Below are 17,739 nucleotides of genomic sequence, written 5' to 3' on the forward strand. Positions count from 1 at the left end.
AAGTGTCATCTAAAATTTAAGACCGTTCATAAGTAAAAATACTTATTTTAAGATTTGTAAGGCTTTTTATGGCCTTAAATTTGAAAAATCTAATTTAAGACCTTTTAAGACTTTTTAAGGATCCGCGGAGACCCTGTTTATGTTTCCACTGTTCGATCGTGCCCGGCCGCCTGCGCCTCTCTGAACACACACACACACACACACACACACACACACACACACACACACACACACACACACACACACACACACACACACACACACACGCACGCATTGTGCTTTTGTCAAACTGTAAACTCTTGTCAAACTGTAACCTACAACTGTCACCCAACACAGTAAGTTACACATTCTACATTGATTAAAAGAAAATCAAATTTGTTTTTAATGGTAGTATTATTTTATACAGAAATAATTTATAATTCAGATGAGAATAAAGTTAGGCTGCGTCCGAAATCGAATACTTCCCTACTATATAGTATGCGAAAAACAGTACGCGAGCAGAGTAGTATGTCCGAAATCATAGAATTCGAAAAACAGTAACCTACTACATCCGGCGAGATTCTGAAGTGTGCATACGATGGACACTTTACTATCCCATGATGCCACGGGAGAGGAGTTGTCGTCGTTATATTTGAAAATGGCGGAAAACGGAGACGCGGCTGTTTTCAAGTGTAAGTACTTTACAAAACACTTTTTGTTTATTTGAGGTTAAATTGTATTCGTTTAACATCATATAAGTAAACGATTGACTTGTTAAAAGTTTAAATAATGTAAATTGAGGGTACAAGTTTGTGAATTGGCTGCAAAATGACAATTTTATCATTATTATTATTACCGAACAGAACGAGCTAGCCTAATTCCTGTCAGCTAGTTAACAACGACTTTGTTTCTCAGTAAAATGAGAGAGTTACAAAACTTAATTTTTTTTATTTTACAACGATTTTATTTCTCCTTTACCAGTGTTGATATGTAATATGTGTTGGCTACGTAGCAAGCTACTGTTTCAAGTGTAACATACCTCAACTTGTCCATGTAATATTAATATAATAATAGATTGACCATGGTCATCACTAATGTTAAATTCTGTGTTGATTTTGCAGGGGGCTGATGAACACACCTGTGTTCTTACAGAGTGGGGAGTGGCTAATGAAAGAGAGGAAAGAAAAGAAAGAGCGACGAGAGAGAGAGGGGAAAGATTCCTTCAGCTTTTAGAAAAAATTGCTAAAAAAAATTATAATAAAGAAAACAAATGTTTCACACTCTCTTTCCATTTATTTGTTAGTAAGTTCATTTTGTAATGCTGTTTTAGCAAGTTTTATTACAAAAACACTTAATTCCCAGGGATTTACATTAGTTAGATTGTCAGTTGTAAAGTGTTTAATATGTGGCATTGAGTAATTAATATTTTTAAAGGGTGTTGTGTGTGCACTTATTTTGTGGCAGATTCCAGATGTTTTTTGAAACAAGCAAATTGCAGGTATATCTTAAAAATATGAGTGCTGCACTATAGAGAAATACCCACACACTCCAGACACCTTTAAAATGTATTTGCTTTATTTTTGTATATTATTTATAATATATAATATATACACACACACACACTGTGATATTGCCATCCATGAATGAATCAACAGAGATAAACACATACTATTGATTCATTCCTGTTTATTCATTGATGGTAATTTCACAAGCAAATAAATTACTTTTTCCTTACCAAAAATCAACATCTGTCATTGTTCACAGGTGTGTGTGTGTGTGTGTGTGTGAGCAACTGACGACTCTGAATTGTGAGCACGAACGGCGTAAACGCAGACGAAAGCGGAAAGAAGAACTAAAAACATTGCAGTCAGTGGAACGGGCTCTTTAAATTTTCGCGCTGATGTGACCGCGCATGTTACGTGACAATACCTACGTCCGGACTCCATTCATACTAACGGTATTCATACTATATAGAACGTACTTTTTTAACGGTCGCGAAGTACGTTCTAATTTAAATGTAGTGCCTACTCACATAGTACACGATTTCGGACGCAGCCTTAGTGTTATTAAAATTTTAAGGAAAACAAATATATTGATCTGAAATATAGCAAATTAATTTAAAATTCATTCAGGTACAATTACCAAACATATCTCAAGGTCTTTTTGTCTTTTTATTAATTTAATTAATAAACTAATTATATAAAACTATTGGCAATGCACTACAACTAAACTGGTTCTATGCCTTTACTTTATTAATAAAACTTATTTAAAAAATACAAGGCTTAAAACATTTATTTTCCTTTGGTGGAACAGCCTACAGACATGCACAATAAAAAAATTGGCTTTCTACATTTTTGTTTTGCTTTTCCCTCCATTGTACCGAACTCGTACCAAACCGTGATGTCTGAACCGAGGTATGAACCGAACCGTGACTTCTGTGTACCGTTCCACCCCTATCTGCAATGCACTCGGGCGCCGCATGATTAACATCGCGCAACATCAGCATCACACGTACACACGGGAACGCACATGTAGGAAACCTTGTGAATTACGGCCGTTTCAGACCGCAAGCGCGAGCGGCGCGTGATTTTTCCGGCGTACATGTGATTGCATTCACACCGCGAGCAGGAGCAGCGCGTGAGTGTCAAGCAGGAGGGTCGTGTGAACAGCAGTGAAGCGGAGGGTTTCGGCGCCGAATCTATTTTTGCTGCGCTGTTCACGCTCAATTAAAGTGAAAGCACACTTTTGATGGACAAAATATGATGCCTAAAATGCACATAATTTGCATTTATAGTGTGTTTTAACAAGAACTGGAGTAGGCCATGTCAGAAAAGAAAATGAAGACTCAAAAATAATTATAGAAAATGTACCCATTTAAACTTGTTTTTATTAATCAGTTTGGGTAAAAGTGGTGTTTTATAAAAAAAATATATATAGAAAATAAATATTTGTGTGTGCTGTAAAGTGGTTAGAAAAAATGAAATCGGAATCGGCTAAAATCTGTATCGGCAGGTCAAACTCAATGAAAAATCGGAATCGGCCTAGAAAATTGTAATCGGGGCATCTCTATAATCTTTCTGATTGGCTGGTATCAAACACCATCACATAATCTGATGTTCACCTAGATGTTTTATTTATTTATTTCTACATTTGCCGTAGTATTGTCGATGGATTCAATAACACATCCTGCAAAAGGGGGGCCTTGGCCAGAACCTAGTGGTCTTTGGGGGGCCTTGTCATGGAAAAGTTTGGGAACCCCTGTAGTAGGCTATTCACCTTATTTTCCACGACAACAAGGGTGACGCCATTATGTTTATTTTGTCATCTTACTTCCGGCTGAGAGGGACTTCAACTTCCGGCTGAAAGGACCTACGCTAGTTTCTAGATGTAATTCTATAGTTGTAACGGTAAAATATGTTAAGTATTATATGCTCAGTTAGGGGCTGCCATAACAATTGGATTAAGAGGATAGAACAATTTAACCAACGGTGTTACGAACACAATGTAAAGCGATCGGAATGTTGTGGTGTACTTTACGATTTACACCCACCACCACCTAAAGACGAGGAGCACCTGAGGCAGTGACGGAAGGCGCTAAACTTGAAGTGCCCACCCAAGCGCACTTGTGTGTTCGTACCATTTTATGGACGGGGAGCTGACTGACGAACACCCTTACCCCGAGAAATGGCTCGGCTACGATGTTCTGGTAAAGAAGTCCCGCTGGGTGCTGAACAGGTTGTCAGATTCAGGTAAGCTAACTTACCTAATTGTTGTTACCTAACTTACCTATCTATGTGCTTGTTAGCCTAACGTTAGATTCGTGAAGTCCGTTCTATGAATACATTTAAGATCAGTAAGGAGCCGTTAACAAAACACAATGAATCTTGCATGATTACCATTGCCCACCTTTATGTCATATTTCGTTTACTTTGTGATATGGACCTAAGGGTCTGAAATAAAGAATGAATGAATGAATGAATATTCACGATAGTACCATTATATTATGGTACATTACACTCTTACAATAGCTCACATTATTCCTGTAAGCAGGCCAGCTAGCTAAATCTCTCATTCAGATATTGATATTGACCTACGTAGAGTTGGGAGATTGTGTGTACTAGAGTTCTCAACGGGTCGGGTCAGCCCGACAAACCCGACGGGACCCGCGGGTTCGGGTCGAAAATATAAGCAAATGACTCGGGTCGGGTCGGACCACGGGCTTAATCTTTTCCGCTCAGTGAATTTTTTTTATTAATCATCGCTGCTGTTCACCGATGGGAAATTCTACAGGTCATGTGCAATGCTCAAAATGCAAGGTGCTGATGAAATATGACAGCAAAAAAACAGGGTCTTTTTATTTATTATTGTGTGAAGATTTTTATATAGCCTATTTATATATTTAAAGTTTATTGTTTCAGTTGTTTGTATTGTTTGTATTGTTAAAAGGCGTGAACATTAAAGGTTGATTTGAATTCCCGTCTGCTGGTCATGATAATACGTGTATGAGAAAAAAATACGTCGGGCCGCGGGCCGGGTTCGGGCAGATAATTCATGTTGATGTGTCGGGTTACACGGGTCCGGGCTTTAAAAGCCACGGGCCGGGTCGGGTCGGGTTGTAATTTTCCGGCCCGTTGAGAACTCTAGTGTGTATACTGTCTCGTTTTTAATGCATCTCTCTTTTTCACACTGTTCTAAGTATGAGTGCCATCATAAATTAAACGTACAGTATGGAATTTTTCGCCACTAGGGGTCGCTAACCTATTTACAATAACAAAGGCGTAGTTTGATGACGCAACATTTGCTAAGAATTATGGATCTTGTCGTCAACGTCAAGCCGACCGATCTAATCTATGGATCTAATAATGTTTATGGATGACTGAATACATCGATGCTTTTATCATGACTGTGATATGAAGCAGTTTGGGATTGCTAAGAGACAGGTATCAGCTATCATATAAGGAATATGGACATTTCATTCTACCGAACTAACGTTACACGCGAGTGCAGAATTACTACTCACAGTCACAGGTCAGTTTATTAGACAAATTAAACTTGTGAGGTAACGCAGCGTTGTTTCACTTGGTCTAACATTACACTATCACACTAAACTGCATTTGAATGTGTTGAAATGTATGTGTTAGTTTGTCTGTATGAGACTAGCAGTAAGCTAGATCAACATTAGAATAACATACAGATCATATTCTGACATTTTATCATTGTTGAACTATATAACATTGATTAGTTTTATGTAAATGTGCTCACCTGTTTAATAAAGTACATGTAGAAGCGGTCGAAGTCTCGGACGTGGAGCTCTCGTTTATATACTGTCTATGGGAGCTCTCGGCATCTCGAAAACACCGCGCTGATATTGATTCTCGTTTTAGTTCTCCTTTTGTATCCAAAGTCTGCTTGCCATGGTCCATAATGTTTGAACGAAACAACAACAGCGTGCAAATAGACATTGCGAACTACCGTCAGTCGCTTTGGTTACAGAGGGCTCTAGTTCATAGCTCTGGTTGCCATGGCAGTACGAGCGGAAACCAGGGACAACGCGGATATGACGCCATTGACGGCGACAAAACGAAAATAAAGAAACGGGACGTTTCTCTAATTAAATTACAAATTTCTCCTGGTTTGAAAGTTGTTGGAAACAGTCGGGATAATGTAAGTACACAAAAAATATATATAACATAGATATAGTGATTTTTGCTATTTTTAAAGCAAAAAAGTTACATATTGTGGCTTTAATTCTCATTATCTATTTTAAGTACTAATATATGAATGTTTATGGTTATATTATTTCCATAGATGCATCAATGAGCGTCAGTGTTGCAGTGGACAACTGTGAGGATGATCATATCCACATGCCCCAGACCTGTGATGCAGATGGGAGAACACAATGGGAGGATCCATCTGTCTCTGACCACAACTACGCTCCAAAATCTCAACTCAACCTGAAGCCACCTACATCTGAAATGGGAACACAATGCATTGAGCCAGCGCCATACTACATAACTCTGCTGAGAAACAACCACCTTTGTCAGCTCTACACAGGGTCGACATTGGATGCATTCCATTCAGTTGCCGAGCACCTTACTAGTTCATACACCAACAGCTTTCAGCTACACACTTGGGATTAGCTCCTGATGACTCTGATGAAGCTGCGTCTTAATTTATTGCAGGGTGATCTTGCTGAAAGGTTTGGTGTTTCTCAGTCCACTGAGTGCAAGGTGATTTCACGTTGGCTTGACATCATGGAGGAGAAGTGTTTCAGAGAGCAATTTCCAAACACAACATGTAGGGCTGCACATATATCAAAATATCGCAAATGTATATATCGCAATATGCATAACTTTTTTTAGGTTTAATAAGAATCAGTATTTATATATTTAATTCATACAGTGAAAACTAAGCAGTGTTTTATTTTTACAATTGATTATTCAGTGTCTGTTGTTAAATAACCCTAATGTAGGATAACCTGAACCCCTAAACCCAGTGGTTTACACTGATGTTAAAATAACACTTCTTATGCTACAGTAAAACACTGCTGTTCACTTTCACAAGTTGAAGGGATGTTTTCTTGTCACAAAAAGAATGTGAAACACGTATGTAGGTTATATAATTTTAAATCTAATTTAAAGGCACAATATGTAATTTTTTTGCTTTAAAAATAGCAAAAATCACTATATCTATGTTATATATATTTTTTAGTTGTGTACTTACATTATCCCGACTGTTTCCAACAACTTTCAAACCAGGAGAAATTTTAATTTAATTCGAAGACACGGCACGTTTCTTTATTTCCGTTTTGTCGCAGTCAATGGCGTCATATCCGCGTTGTCCCTGGTTTCCGCTTGTACTGCCATGGTAACCAGAGCTATGAACCAGAGCCCTCTGATAGTAACCAAGACAACAGACGTGGACCACTGTAGTTCGCAATGACTATCTGCACGCTGTTGTTATTTCGTTCAAACATTATGGACCATGGCAAGCAGACTTTGGATAAAAAAGGAGAACTAAACTGAGAATCAATATCAGCGCGGTGTTTTCGAGATGCCGAGAGCTCCCATAGACAGTAACGTTATATAAACGAGAGCTCCACGTCCGAGACTTCAACCGCTCCTACATGTACTTTATTAAACAGGTGAGCACATTTACATAAAACTAATCAATGTTATATAGTTCAACAATGATAAAATGTCAGAATATGATCTGTATGTTATTCTAATGTTGATCTAGCTTACTGCTAGTCTCATACAGACAAACTAACACATACATTTCAACAGTTTAGTGTGATAGTGTAATGGTAGACCAAGTGAAACAACGCTGCGTTACCTCACAAGTTTAATTTGTCTAATAAACTGACCTGTGAGTTGTAATTCTGCACTTGCGTGTAGTTCGGTAGAATGAGATGTCCATTCCTTTTATATCCGCGGGACTCGCGTCGCGTGTGGAGCTGATAGCTGTCTCTTAGCAACCCCGAACTGCTTCATATCACAGTCATGATAAAAGCATCTATGTATTCAGTCATCCATAAACATTATTAGATCGGTCGGCTTGACGTTGACGACAAGATCCATAATTCTTAGCAAATGTTGCGTCATCAAACTACGCCTTTGTTATTGTAAATATGTTAGCGACCCCTAGTGGAGAAAAAATTCCATAGTGTACGTTTAAGTTAATTTTATATACTTTGAGCATTATCGTATCGCATATCGAATATCGCATTGTTTAATGAGTTATCGCATATCGCATTTTTCTTCAATATCGTGCACTTAATAACTTCGTCCAGGCGATGAAGTAATGGCAGACAGAGGCTTCACCATTACCGATCTCCTCTATGAAAGGAAGGTGAAACTTGTCCTTCCTGTAAACTTTTAGAATGTGACCAGATGTTCCCTGTTATGAATAGTTATATGTACAATGTGACCAGATGTTCCCTGTTATGAATATTTTTTTATTTTTATAAACCTTAACAATGTGACCAGATGTTCCCTGTTGTGAATAGTTATTTTTTTACAAACCTTAAAGGGTTAGTTCACCCAAAAATGAAAATTCTGTCAGTAATTACTCACCCTCATGTTGTTCCAACCCCGTAAGACCTTCGTTCATCTTCAGAACACAAATTAAGATATTTTTTATTAAATCTGAGAGCTATCTCACTCCTCCATAGGCTTCTAAGGAACTGAAACTTGCTGGCCCAGAAAATGCATTAAAGACATCGTTAATATAGTCCAAGTGACTACAGTGGCTCAAACTTAAGTTTATAAAGCGACGAGAATACTTTTTGTGCGCAAAAAACAAACAAAAATAACGACTTTATTCCACTATTCATTTTCTTCTCTCTGGGCCTCGAGTTATTTCACGTAGCGTTTTAACGCAGCGCGTCTGTGTTATACGCCACACGCATCACCACATGACCAGCGTCGGCCAATAGTGAGCCTACGTGGTGACGTGCAACACAGACGCGCTGCGTTAAAACACTACGTGAAATGACTCGAGGCCCAGAGAGAAGGAAATGAATAGTGGAATAAAGTCGTTCTTTTTGTGTTTTTTTGCGCACAAAAAGTATTTGTGTAACTTACGTTTGAGCCACTGTAGTCACTTGGACTATATTAACGATGTCTTTAATGCATTTTCTGGGCCAGCAAGTTTCAGTCCCTTAGAAGCCTATGGAGGAGTGAGATAGCTCTCAGATTTAATCAAAAATATCTTAATTTGTCTAGACAAAGGGGAACTGGAGCGCTGCTGGTATCCCTTGTATCCTCTGGTGCTCTTGGAAGCGTTAAATGTTCAAAAAAAATTGGAAAAAATCCAAGTCCAGGCACTCAGTAGGTTACGAAAAAGTAAAAAAGCCTTTATTAATTAGTAGAGGGCTAAAACATTGAAGATAAAAACACCAACGCGTATCGGCCCACTGGCCTTCATCAGGGTGTTGGTAACAAACAGACAAACACAAGCAGTACTTATAATTGCATTGGTTTCAGGTGTGCCACTCTGGCACTTGCAACACTATTTTTTGGCCACTAGAGGCAAAAGTTAAAGTCATGCCTGATGTCAGAGGTTACGTCATACAAGTACAAGGCAAAATAAGAGATCTCCAAGTGGAAAAACATCACTTCAAACAATTAGTGTACTCCTAGAGGAAGAGGAAAACGAGGAGGGGTGGAAAGCGGCGGAACCCACTTTCAGGAACCACCAGTAACAAGGAGACGGTTGAAGCATCGGCCGTAATCAATATTTCAGACCTCCCCCTCTCTGATGACTGCGTTTCTGTCTTGTCCAAGGGTCTCTCATTTTCTCCTACACACTCAGGTAGACCATTTGACACCAAAGTGGATCTCTATCGATTCTATAGGAGTTTACATCTTAAGGCCTGGTACTCCCAAAATGCACAGGGTACAACTACCTACTCAACTACCACGGTAAACTCTTCTTTTCGGCCTAAGTCTACCTTTACACCTTGTACTATAAACCCCATATTGACTACTTTCACCAAAAAGGTTACCTATGAAGTAGAAAAGCTTTACAGTAAGCAAAAAAAGATCACACAGCATAATCTCACAAAAAATGAATCTCAAGCACTTAAATGGCTTTCGGAGAGAGATGACATAATCATAAAAAGTGCTGATAAGGGGGGTGCTGTTTGTGTGTGGGACAAGAAGAAATATATAAGTGAAGCTCTTCGCCAACTCGACAATACTCAGTACTACTCAAAGCCCTCATCCAATCCAATGGACACTATGAGAAGAGACCTGGAGCAATTACTTAACCCTCTGAGGTCGGCAAACGCGCCCCCGCGTTTTGCTGGATTTTCTTCACATTGTAGCACAATAAACTTAAATTACTCCTTCATTTATGGTCATACAGAAAAAAGAAATATAAAAAAAGAATCTGTGATATTTCTACTTTTGTATGTGTCCACTTACAATCAAATCAAAACATTGTGCTTTTGTAAAATAAAGAAAATAAACAGGGTGCGCCTCTCCGTCGCGGTGAACTTTTTTTTCTTGAGCACGTCTATAAACTGAAACAAAACTCAGCGAATACTTCACACATTTATGAGCCATATACCTTTATACACATTTAAGTGTGTACTTTTAAATGATCGGATTCAAACTGAAAACAAATTTTCTCTGTTTAAGTAATTTGTATAAAACCAACAGGATGTCCAGTATCTCAAACGCTTGCTAATTACTTTTAATTCGACCACGCCCACTCGCGCAAAAGTGATTCACATGCAAATCGTCCACATGGAACGCGAACTCCCTCGTTACCTCAAACACAAAACACCAAAACACTTCACAAGTCTCTGCTTTTCGTCGAGTTTGGAAGACACGTCTGAGCTTACATTGGATTTAACTCAGAAGAAGAAGAATGCGATTTGAAGACAAGAAAGATGTAAGGTAAGAAATTCTTACTTATTAGTTTATGGTATTGTTGCATAAACTTCACATTGCAGTTGAACTGTTGCTAGATATATGGTGAATATTATACTATTTAGACCCGTGTTTACTGTTAAATACTGTTTGTGGATATCTGCTTCAAACATAGATATGTATAACCATAATGTTTAATATTTTGGAGCGCGATCGCGTTTGAATGTATCATATTTTGGAGCGCGATCGCGTTTGAATGTATCATATTTTGGAGCGCGCTGTGGGTTTGAATGTGTCATATTTTGGAGCGCGATCGCGTTTGAAAGGAAAAATGCACCAAACATTAGGCTTTATGTTTTTACTATTATCTCATTTCATATCATCATAACGAATGGAAACATTTGAAGTAACATAAGATAATCAATATATTTTTCTCTAGCATTGTTACTGAAATCTTTTGGAAGATTTATAGGCTGCTATAGGTTATTGTTATAATTATTTTATGCAGTACTGCACATAGCTTATGCCTACAAGGCATAACAAACATGGTGTTCATTATATTATATATTGTTGGAAACATTTGTGTGTGTGTGTGTGTGTGTGTATTCTGTGAATTTTAAAAAGCAATTTTAACCAGAAAAATCTAAAATGTATTCCCAAAATTGTGCAGGCCTAGTTTCTCTTGATACCAGTATGTTCACTTTTTTTCTTTTCTTTCAGGGACCAGATGCTCCACTGAGTCCTGCTCTGAGTCTCTGTACATGAACATGGTAAAGTGAAAATCAAACACCTTGGAAATGAAAGGTATGTACAATGTTTTTAGGAATGGCACAAAGGTCTCTGTCTTTGGATCATTGTTTTCAATGTGCTCTTTTGTCATTTGTTGTGTATTTTTGGATTATGTTGTGTTGTAAATAAATCCAAACAATCTAAAAGCCATTCTTTTTTAAATCTCCTCATTCTTTGTGCAAGGTTGCTCTGAATGACAGGGCCTGATCGCTCCTAATAGGGCAGTTAGGGGAGTGTCTTTGTCTTTCTCAGGTGTTGAAGGCTTACATATTCATGAGATGATCACGCCTCTTCGCATATGGCTTTCTCACACAAAACACGTCTTAGAAATTTTAAATCAATATATTGTCTTATCTGAATGAGCAGTCAGGGTGATTTTCACATAGTTTTGGAGCAAATATTCTAGGCTACGTGATACAATTTTCAAAAGTCTTGTGAAGAAATAATCAGTATGGGTTTCATGGCCTTATTTCAGTGAATTTTTTTTTGGTATTTTCACAAACCACGCATAAATGTCATTATCTCAAAACTACAAACTTTTACATGCTGCTGATATATTATTGTAGCAGAGTTTGTGCTAAATACAGTGTAATAAGACTTTAGCCATGACAATGTCACAAGTAACAGAAATAAGCACAAATGTCAGAGCATGTCAGAACACCTCCAGGGCCAGAAAACAGCTCAGACCTCAGAGGGTTAATGAGGCAAAATTACATAATTGGATTACTAAGAAAGAATATGAGTTTTTGCTCTGTCAACACCCACGTTATTCTTCTTTTTATATGCTCCCCAAAGTCCACAAGGATCTGGAAAATCCACCTGGTAGACCGATAATCAGTGAGAATGATTCAATAACAGAACCTGCCTCCAAGTTTGTGGATTATTTCATTAAGCCATTTGTTGCAGATTTGCCTTCTTATATTCAAGATACTACGCAGGTTTTAAAGAAAATTTAGCAAATAGGTAACATAGGCTCTTGTATTATGGCCACAATGGATGTGGAGTCTTTTATATAGCAATATTGTACATGACGAGGGTCTAGAGGCTTTAAAACACTATCTCTCATCTAGACCTGAACATTTGATGCCTCCCAGTGACTTTATAGTGCAACTTACTGAGTGGACTTTAAAGAATAACATCTTTCTCTTTCAAGACAAATTGTACAAACAAGAAAAGGGGACTGCAATGGGCGCGTCTTTTGCTCCCAATTATGCCAATCTGTTTTTAGGCTTGTGGGAGGAGGTAACCCTTTTAACCCTCTGAGGTCGGCAAACGCGCCCCCGCGTTGTAGCACAATAAACTTAAATTACTCCGTCATTTATGGTCATACAGAAAAAAGAAATATAAAAAAAGAATCTGTGATATTTTTACTTTTGTATGTGTCCACTTACAATCAAATCAAAACATTGTGCTTTTGTAAAATAAAGAAAATAAACAGGGTGTGCGTTCTGCCTCTCCGTCGCGGTGAACTTTTTTTTCTTGAGCACGTCTATAAACTGAAACAAAACTCAGCGAATACTTCTCACACATTTATGAGCCATATACCTTTATACACATTTAAGTGTGTACTTTTAAATGATCGGATTCAAACTGAAAACAAATATTCTCTGTTTATGTAATTTGTATAAAACCAACAGGATGTTCAGTATCTCAAACGCTTGCTAATTATTTTTTTATTCGACCACGCCCACTCGCGCAAAAGAGATTCACATGCAAATCTCCACATGGAACGTGAACGCCCTCGTTACCTCAAATACAAAACACCAAAACACTTCACAAGTCTCTGCTTTTCGTCGAGTTTGGAAGACACGTCTGAGCTTACATTGGATTTACCCCCAGAAGAAGAAGAACGCGATTTGAAGACAAGAAAGATGTAAGGTAAGAAATTCTTACTTATTAGTTTATGGTATTGTTGCATAAACTTCACATTGCAGTTGAACTGTTGCTAGATATATGGTGAATATTATAATATTTAGACCCGTGTTTACTGTTAAATACTATTTGTGGATATCTGCTCAAACGTAGATATGTTAAATATGGTAACCATAATGTTTCATATATTGGAGCGCGATCGCGTTTGAATGTATCATATTTTGGAGAGCGATCGCGTTTGAATGTATCATATTTTGGAGCGCGATCGCGTTTGAATGTATCATATTTTGGAGCATGATCGTGTTTGAAAAGCAAAATGCACCAAACAATAGGCTTTATATTTTTACTATTATCTCATTTCATATCATCATAACGAATGGAAACATTTGAAGTAACATATGATAATCAATATATTTTTCTCTAGCATAGTTGCTACTGAAATTCTTAGATTTATGAAAGATTTATAGGCTGCTATAGGTTATTGTTATTATTATTTTATGCAGCACTGCGCATAGCCTATGCCTACAAGGCACAACAAACCTGGTGTTCATTATATTATATATTGTTGGAAACATTTGTGTGTGTGTGTGTGTATTCTGTGAATTTTAAAAAGCAATTTTAACCAGAAAAATCTAAAATGTATTCCCAAAATCGTGCAGGCCTAGTTTCTCTTGATACCAGTATGTTCACTTTTTTTCTTTTCTTTCAGGGACCAGATGCAACTGAGTCCTGCTCTGAGTCTCTGTACATGAACATGGTAAAGTGAAAATCAAACACCTTGGAAATGAAAGGTATGTATGAATGGCACAAAGGTCTCTGTCTTTGGCTCATTGTTTTCAATGTGCTCTTTTGTCATCTGTTGTGTATTTTTGGATTATGTTGTGTTGTAAATAAATCCAAACAATCTAAAAGCCATTATTTTTTAAATCTCCTCATTCTTTGTGCAAGGTTGCTCTGAATGACAGGGCCTGATCGCTCCTAATAGGGCAATTAGGGGAGTGTCTTTGTCTTTCTCAGGTGTTGAAGGCTTACATATTCATGAGATGATCACGCCTCTTCGCATAAGGCTTTCTCACACAAAACACGTCTTAGAAATTTTAAATCAATATATTGTCTTATCTGAATGAGCAGTCAGGGTGATTTTCACATAGTTTTGGAGCAAATATTCTAGGCTACGTGATACAATTTTCAAAAGTCTTGTGAAGAAATAATCAGTATGGGTTTCATGGCCTTATTTCAGTGACAATTTTTTTTGTTGGTATTTTCACAAACCACGCATAATTGTCATTATCTCAAAACTACAAACTTTTACATACATGCTGCTGATATATTATTGTAGCAGAGTTTGTGCTGAATACAGTGTAATAAGACTTTAGCCATGACAATGTCACAAGTAACAGAAATAAGCACAAATGTCAGAGCATGTCAGAACACCTCCAGGGCCAGAAAACAGCTCAGACCTCAGAGGGTTAAAGATAAAGTCTTGTGGTGGGGTAGATATATTGATGATGTGATTCTTATGTTTTCAGGGTCAGAAAAAGAACTTTTAGACTTTCATGTTTATGTTAACAGCTTAAAGGACAAGTTCGGTATTTTACACTTAAAGCCCTGTTTTCAGATCGTTTCTGATGAAATACAATGGTTAAGATTGAAATTTGGACAAATGCTGCTGGCCCGAGAATTTTCGGTTTCTGTGGTAGCACCCCCCCACCTCCACAATGGTTGCATAGGTGCACTGGAATAATCCTTCCTAAAACGCATTAAACTTTCGTTTACAAAGACGTGAAACTCACCGAGTGGTCAGGGGTGTTACTGATATGCTCACACAAAAATCGCTGCAAAAGATGCTTTCCAACAGGTTTTATCGTAGTTTTTGTCCAACTCCATTGACTTGTATTGGATGAAAAACTACGATAAAACCTGTTGGAAAGCATCTTTTGCAGCGATTTTTGTGTGAGCATAGGGGTGGGCGATATGGTAAAAATATCATATCACGATTTTTTTCAGGAAAATCACGATTAACGATTTTATCACGATTCTTTTTTATGTTGGTTTTACTATTTTGTGACTGAGCATTACAGCCAAACTAATGTCCATTATTTTAAAAACAAAGCCTTAGGTAACAAAATATAAAATAAAAAAGAATGGCAGACGGGGCGAAGATAAAAAATATTTGTCATTATTTTCTTTGTTATTAAATATTAAGATCAAAGATACACATTACACACACAACTTAATATACAAATTAAATAAACAGTGCTTTGTTTTCAGCTACAGGTGTATTTAACAGCAGCATTGAAGAAAGTAATTAAATGAACAAATATGAAAATAAAACAAAACATAGACTTCATTGTATAAATTATAAATTGATACTTATTAAAGCTACTATTAAAGTTATCAGTCAAGAGCAGTGAGTGATTTTCTCTTTGCATTTTTTTGTTTTATTAACAATAAAGGGATAGTTCTCCTAAAAATTCAAATTGTCATAATTTACTCTCTCAAGTTGTTTTAAACTCGAATAAGTTTCTTTCTTCTGTTGAAAATAAAAGTTATTTGGAAGAAAGTGACTTCCATAGTATATTTTTCTCCTATGGAAGTCAATGGGGACCAGCTACTGTTTGTATAGCCACATTCTTCAAAATATTAATATTAGAAAAATATTAGAAAATATTAGAAGGAAATTAATACAGGCTTGGAACAACATTATAGCGCGGAAATAATGAGATAATTTTTATTTTTGGGTGAACTATCCCTTTAAGGACAAACGGCAGCGTGTTTACTATTACTACTGTCTCTTTAAGAGCTGCACTCGACGCGTCTTTTACACACGCATTTGACAAGCAGATTTTCTCTCAATTTTCTCAAGTTTGCTTTCACTTTAGACATCACCGACTTTGTTTATGTAAACCTTGTGTGTATTTGACAGTATAAGCACAATAAGACTCGAAAGATAACTTAGTCCAGTATCAAGGCGCTGGTAAGACAGGCTTTTAGTGCATGTGAGCTTCGCATGTAACTTACACGCTGAGAAACGCACACGTTAGAACAGCGCATCAGCACGCGAATTAAATGTTTAACCGACAAGGCATTAAAGCACATGCAAATTATGAACTTTTGTGAACTGTAGTGTCCCGTTCCGCTGCGTTAACATTTGATCTGAATATACGTCGCGTTGTTCAGTATGTTGGGACAGAGGCGCCAGAACAGCAACTGAGAATGCGCGATACTACGATATTTCTTCAAAAGCAGATCATGGAGACATTTTAATCGTCCACGATCAAAAATCGTCATATCGCACACCCCTATGTGAGCATATCAGTGAACACCCCTGACCACTCTTTGAGTTTCACGTCTTTGTAAACGAAAGTTTAATGCGTTTTAGGAAGGATTATTCCAGTGCACCTATGCAACCATTGTGGAGGTGGGGGGGTGCTACCACAGAAACCGAAAATTCTCGGGCCAGCAGCATTTGTCCAAATTTCAATCTTAACCATTGTATTTCATCAGAAACGATCTGAAAACAGGGCTTTAAGTGTAAAATACCGAACTTGTCGTTTAAATGAGAATCTTAAATTTAGTCTAGACTATGACCTACACGCCATAAACTTTCTGGATCTACGGATCTCAAAGGATAATGAGGGATTCTTGCATACATCTATCTTCAGAGAGGCAACTGATCATAATACCTTATTGCATGCAAATAGCTTTCATCCTCCATGGCTTATTGATAACATACCCTTTGGACAGATCCAGAGACTAAGGCGTATATGTGATTCAGATCAGGATTTCCAAAATCAATCTATGGATATTAGGGGTGTCAAAATTAATCGTTTCTACGATGCATTGCGATGCAGACGAGGACGATTCGGTATCGGTTCAGTAATAGACCATAACCGATTACAATGTACTGATGCTTTTCTGACGTCATTTGTCGCATACGTGCTTTGTTGCGGTAGCATACGATGGCAGAGGGAGGTGAGACGCGAGTGCGAGAAAATAAAAAATGCTCCAACTACTTTAAAAGCCTACATCTGGGCACATTTCGGCTTTGATGAACAACCTGGTAAGCACGACCTGCAGAAGACACGCGCTGTGTGCGCTCATGTCACGCACAAATAGAATATGCAGGAGGTAATACCACAAACTTGATAAACCACGTTAGCCGTTTTCACCCCGAGCTGTTAACGCCTGGCAGAGTCTGACTGCTAGAGTAAGCGGATGAGCTCCAACGTCACCCGAATCCGCAGCCAACAACAAATCATCCACCCGCCCCAATAATTTTCTCTGATTTAAGTATCCGCACCCGATGGTCAAATTACAATTATTCTGTGATTATAAATGGATGATCGTCACCTTCAACAGTGGACTCGGCGACGGTTGATGCGCGCATCTCTATGGTAACATAATACACTGATTAATGAGCGCTGCTTTTAAATGAACATTTCTTTAAAACAAAATTTATTTGACAGATTTTCCTTTTCTTAATGGCATAAACAAGCTTTACTCCCTTGAAACTTAAACTGTAATGTCACTGTGACATCCCGAACAGGCGAGCACACGCACACACACGCGCACATCACTTTTGAAGTAAAATTTAAAATTGAGGATGCAGTGCATCGTGATGCATCGCGATATCGAATTGAACTGAATCGATGACATGATAATCGTAATCGAACTGAACCGTGAGACCAGTGTCGGTTCACACCCCTAATGGATATGC

The 17,739-nt window shown here is 37.7% G+C and overlaps 1 protein-coding gene across 1 annotated transcript in view; it reads right to left on the reverse strand.

Moving 5' to 3' along the window:
• LOC309481286 (uncharacterized protein) overlaps window positions 1–17,739 on the reverse strand; it is a gene marked incomplete at its 5' end in the record, with an annotated part of 159,103 nt that overhangs the window by 9,743 nt on the left and 131,621 nt on the right. The gene's annotated exons all lie outside the window — the stretch shown is intronic.

Source organism: Leuciscus leuciscus, assembly GCF_965113295.1.
Source record: "Leuciscus leuciscus genome assembly, chromosome: 18".
Classification (NCBI taxonomy): domain Eukaryota; kingdom Metazoa; phylum Chordata; class Actinopteri; order Cypriniformes; family Leuciscidae; genus Leuciscus; species Leuciscus leuciscus.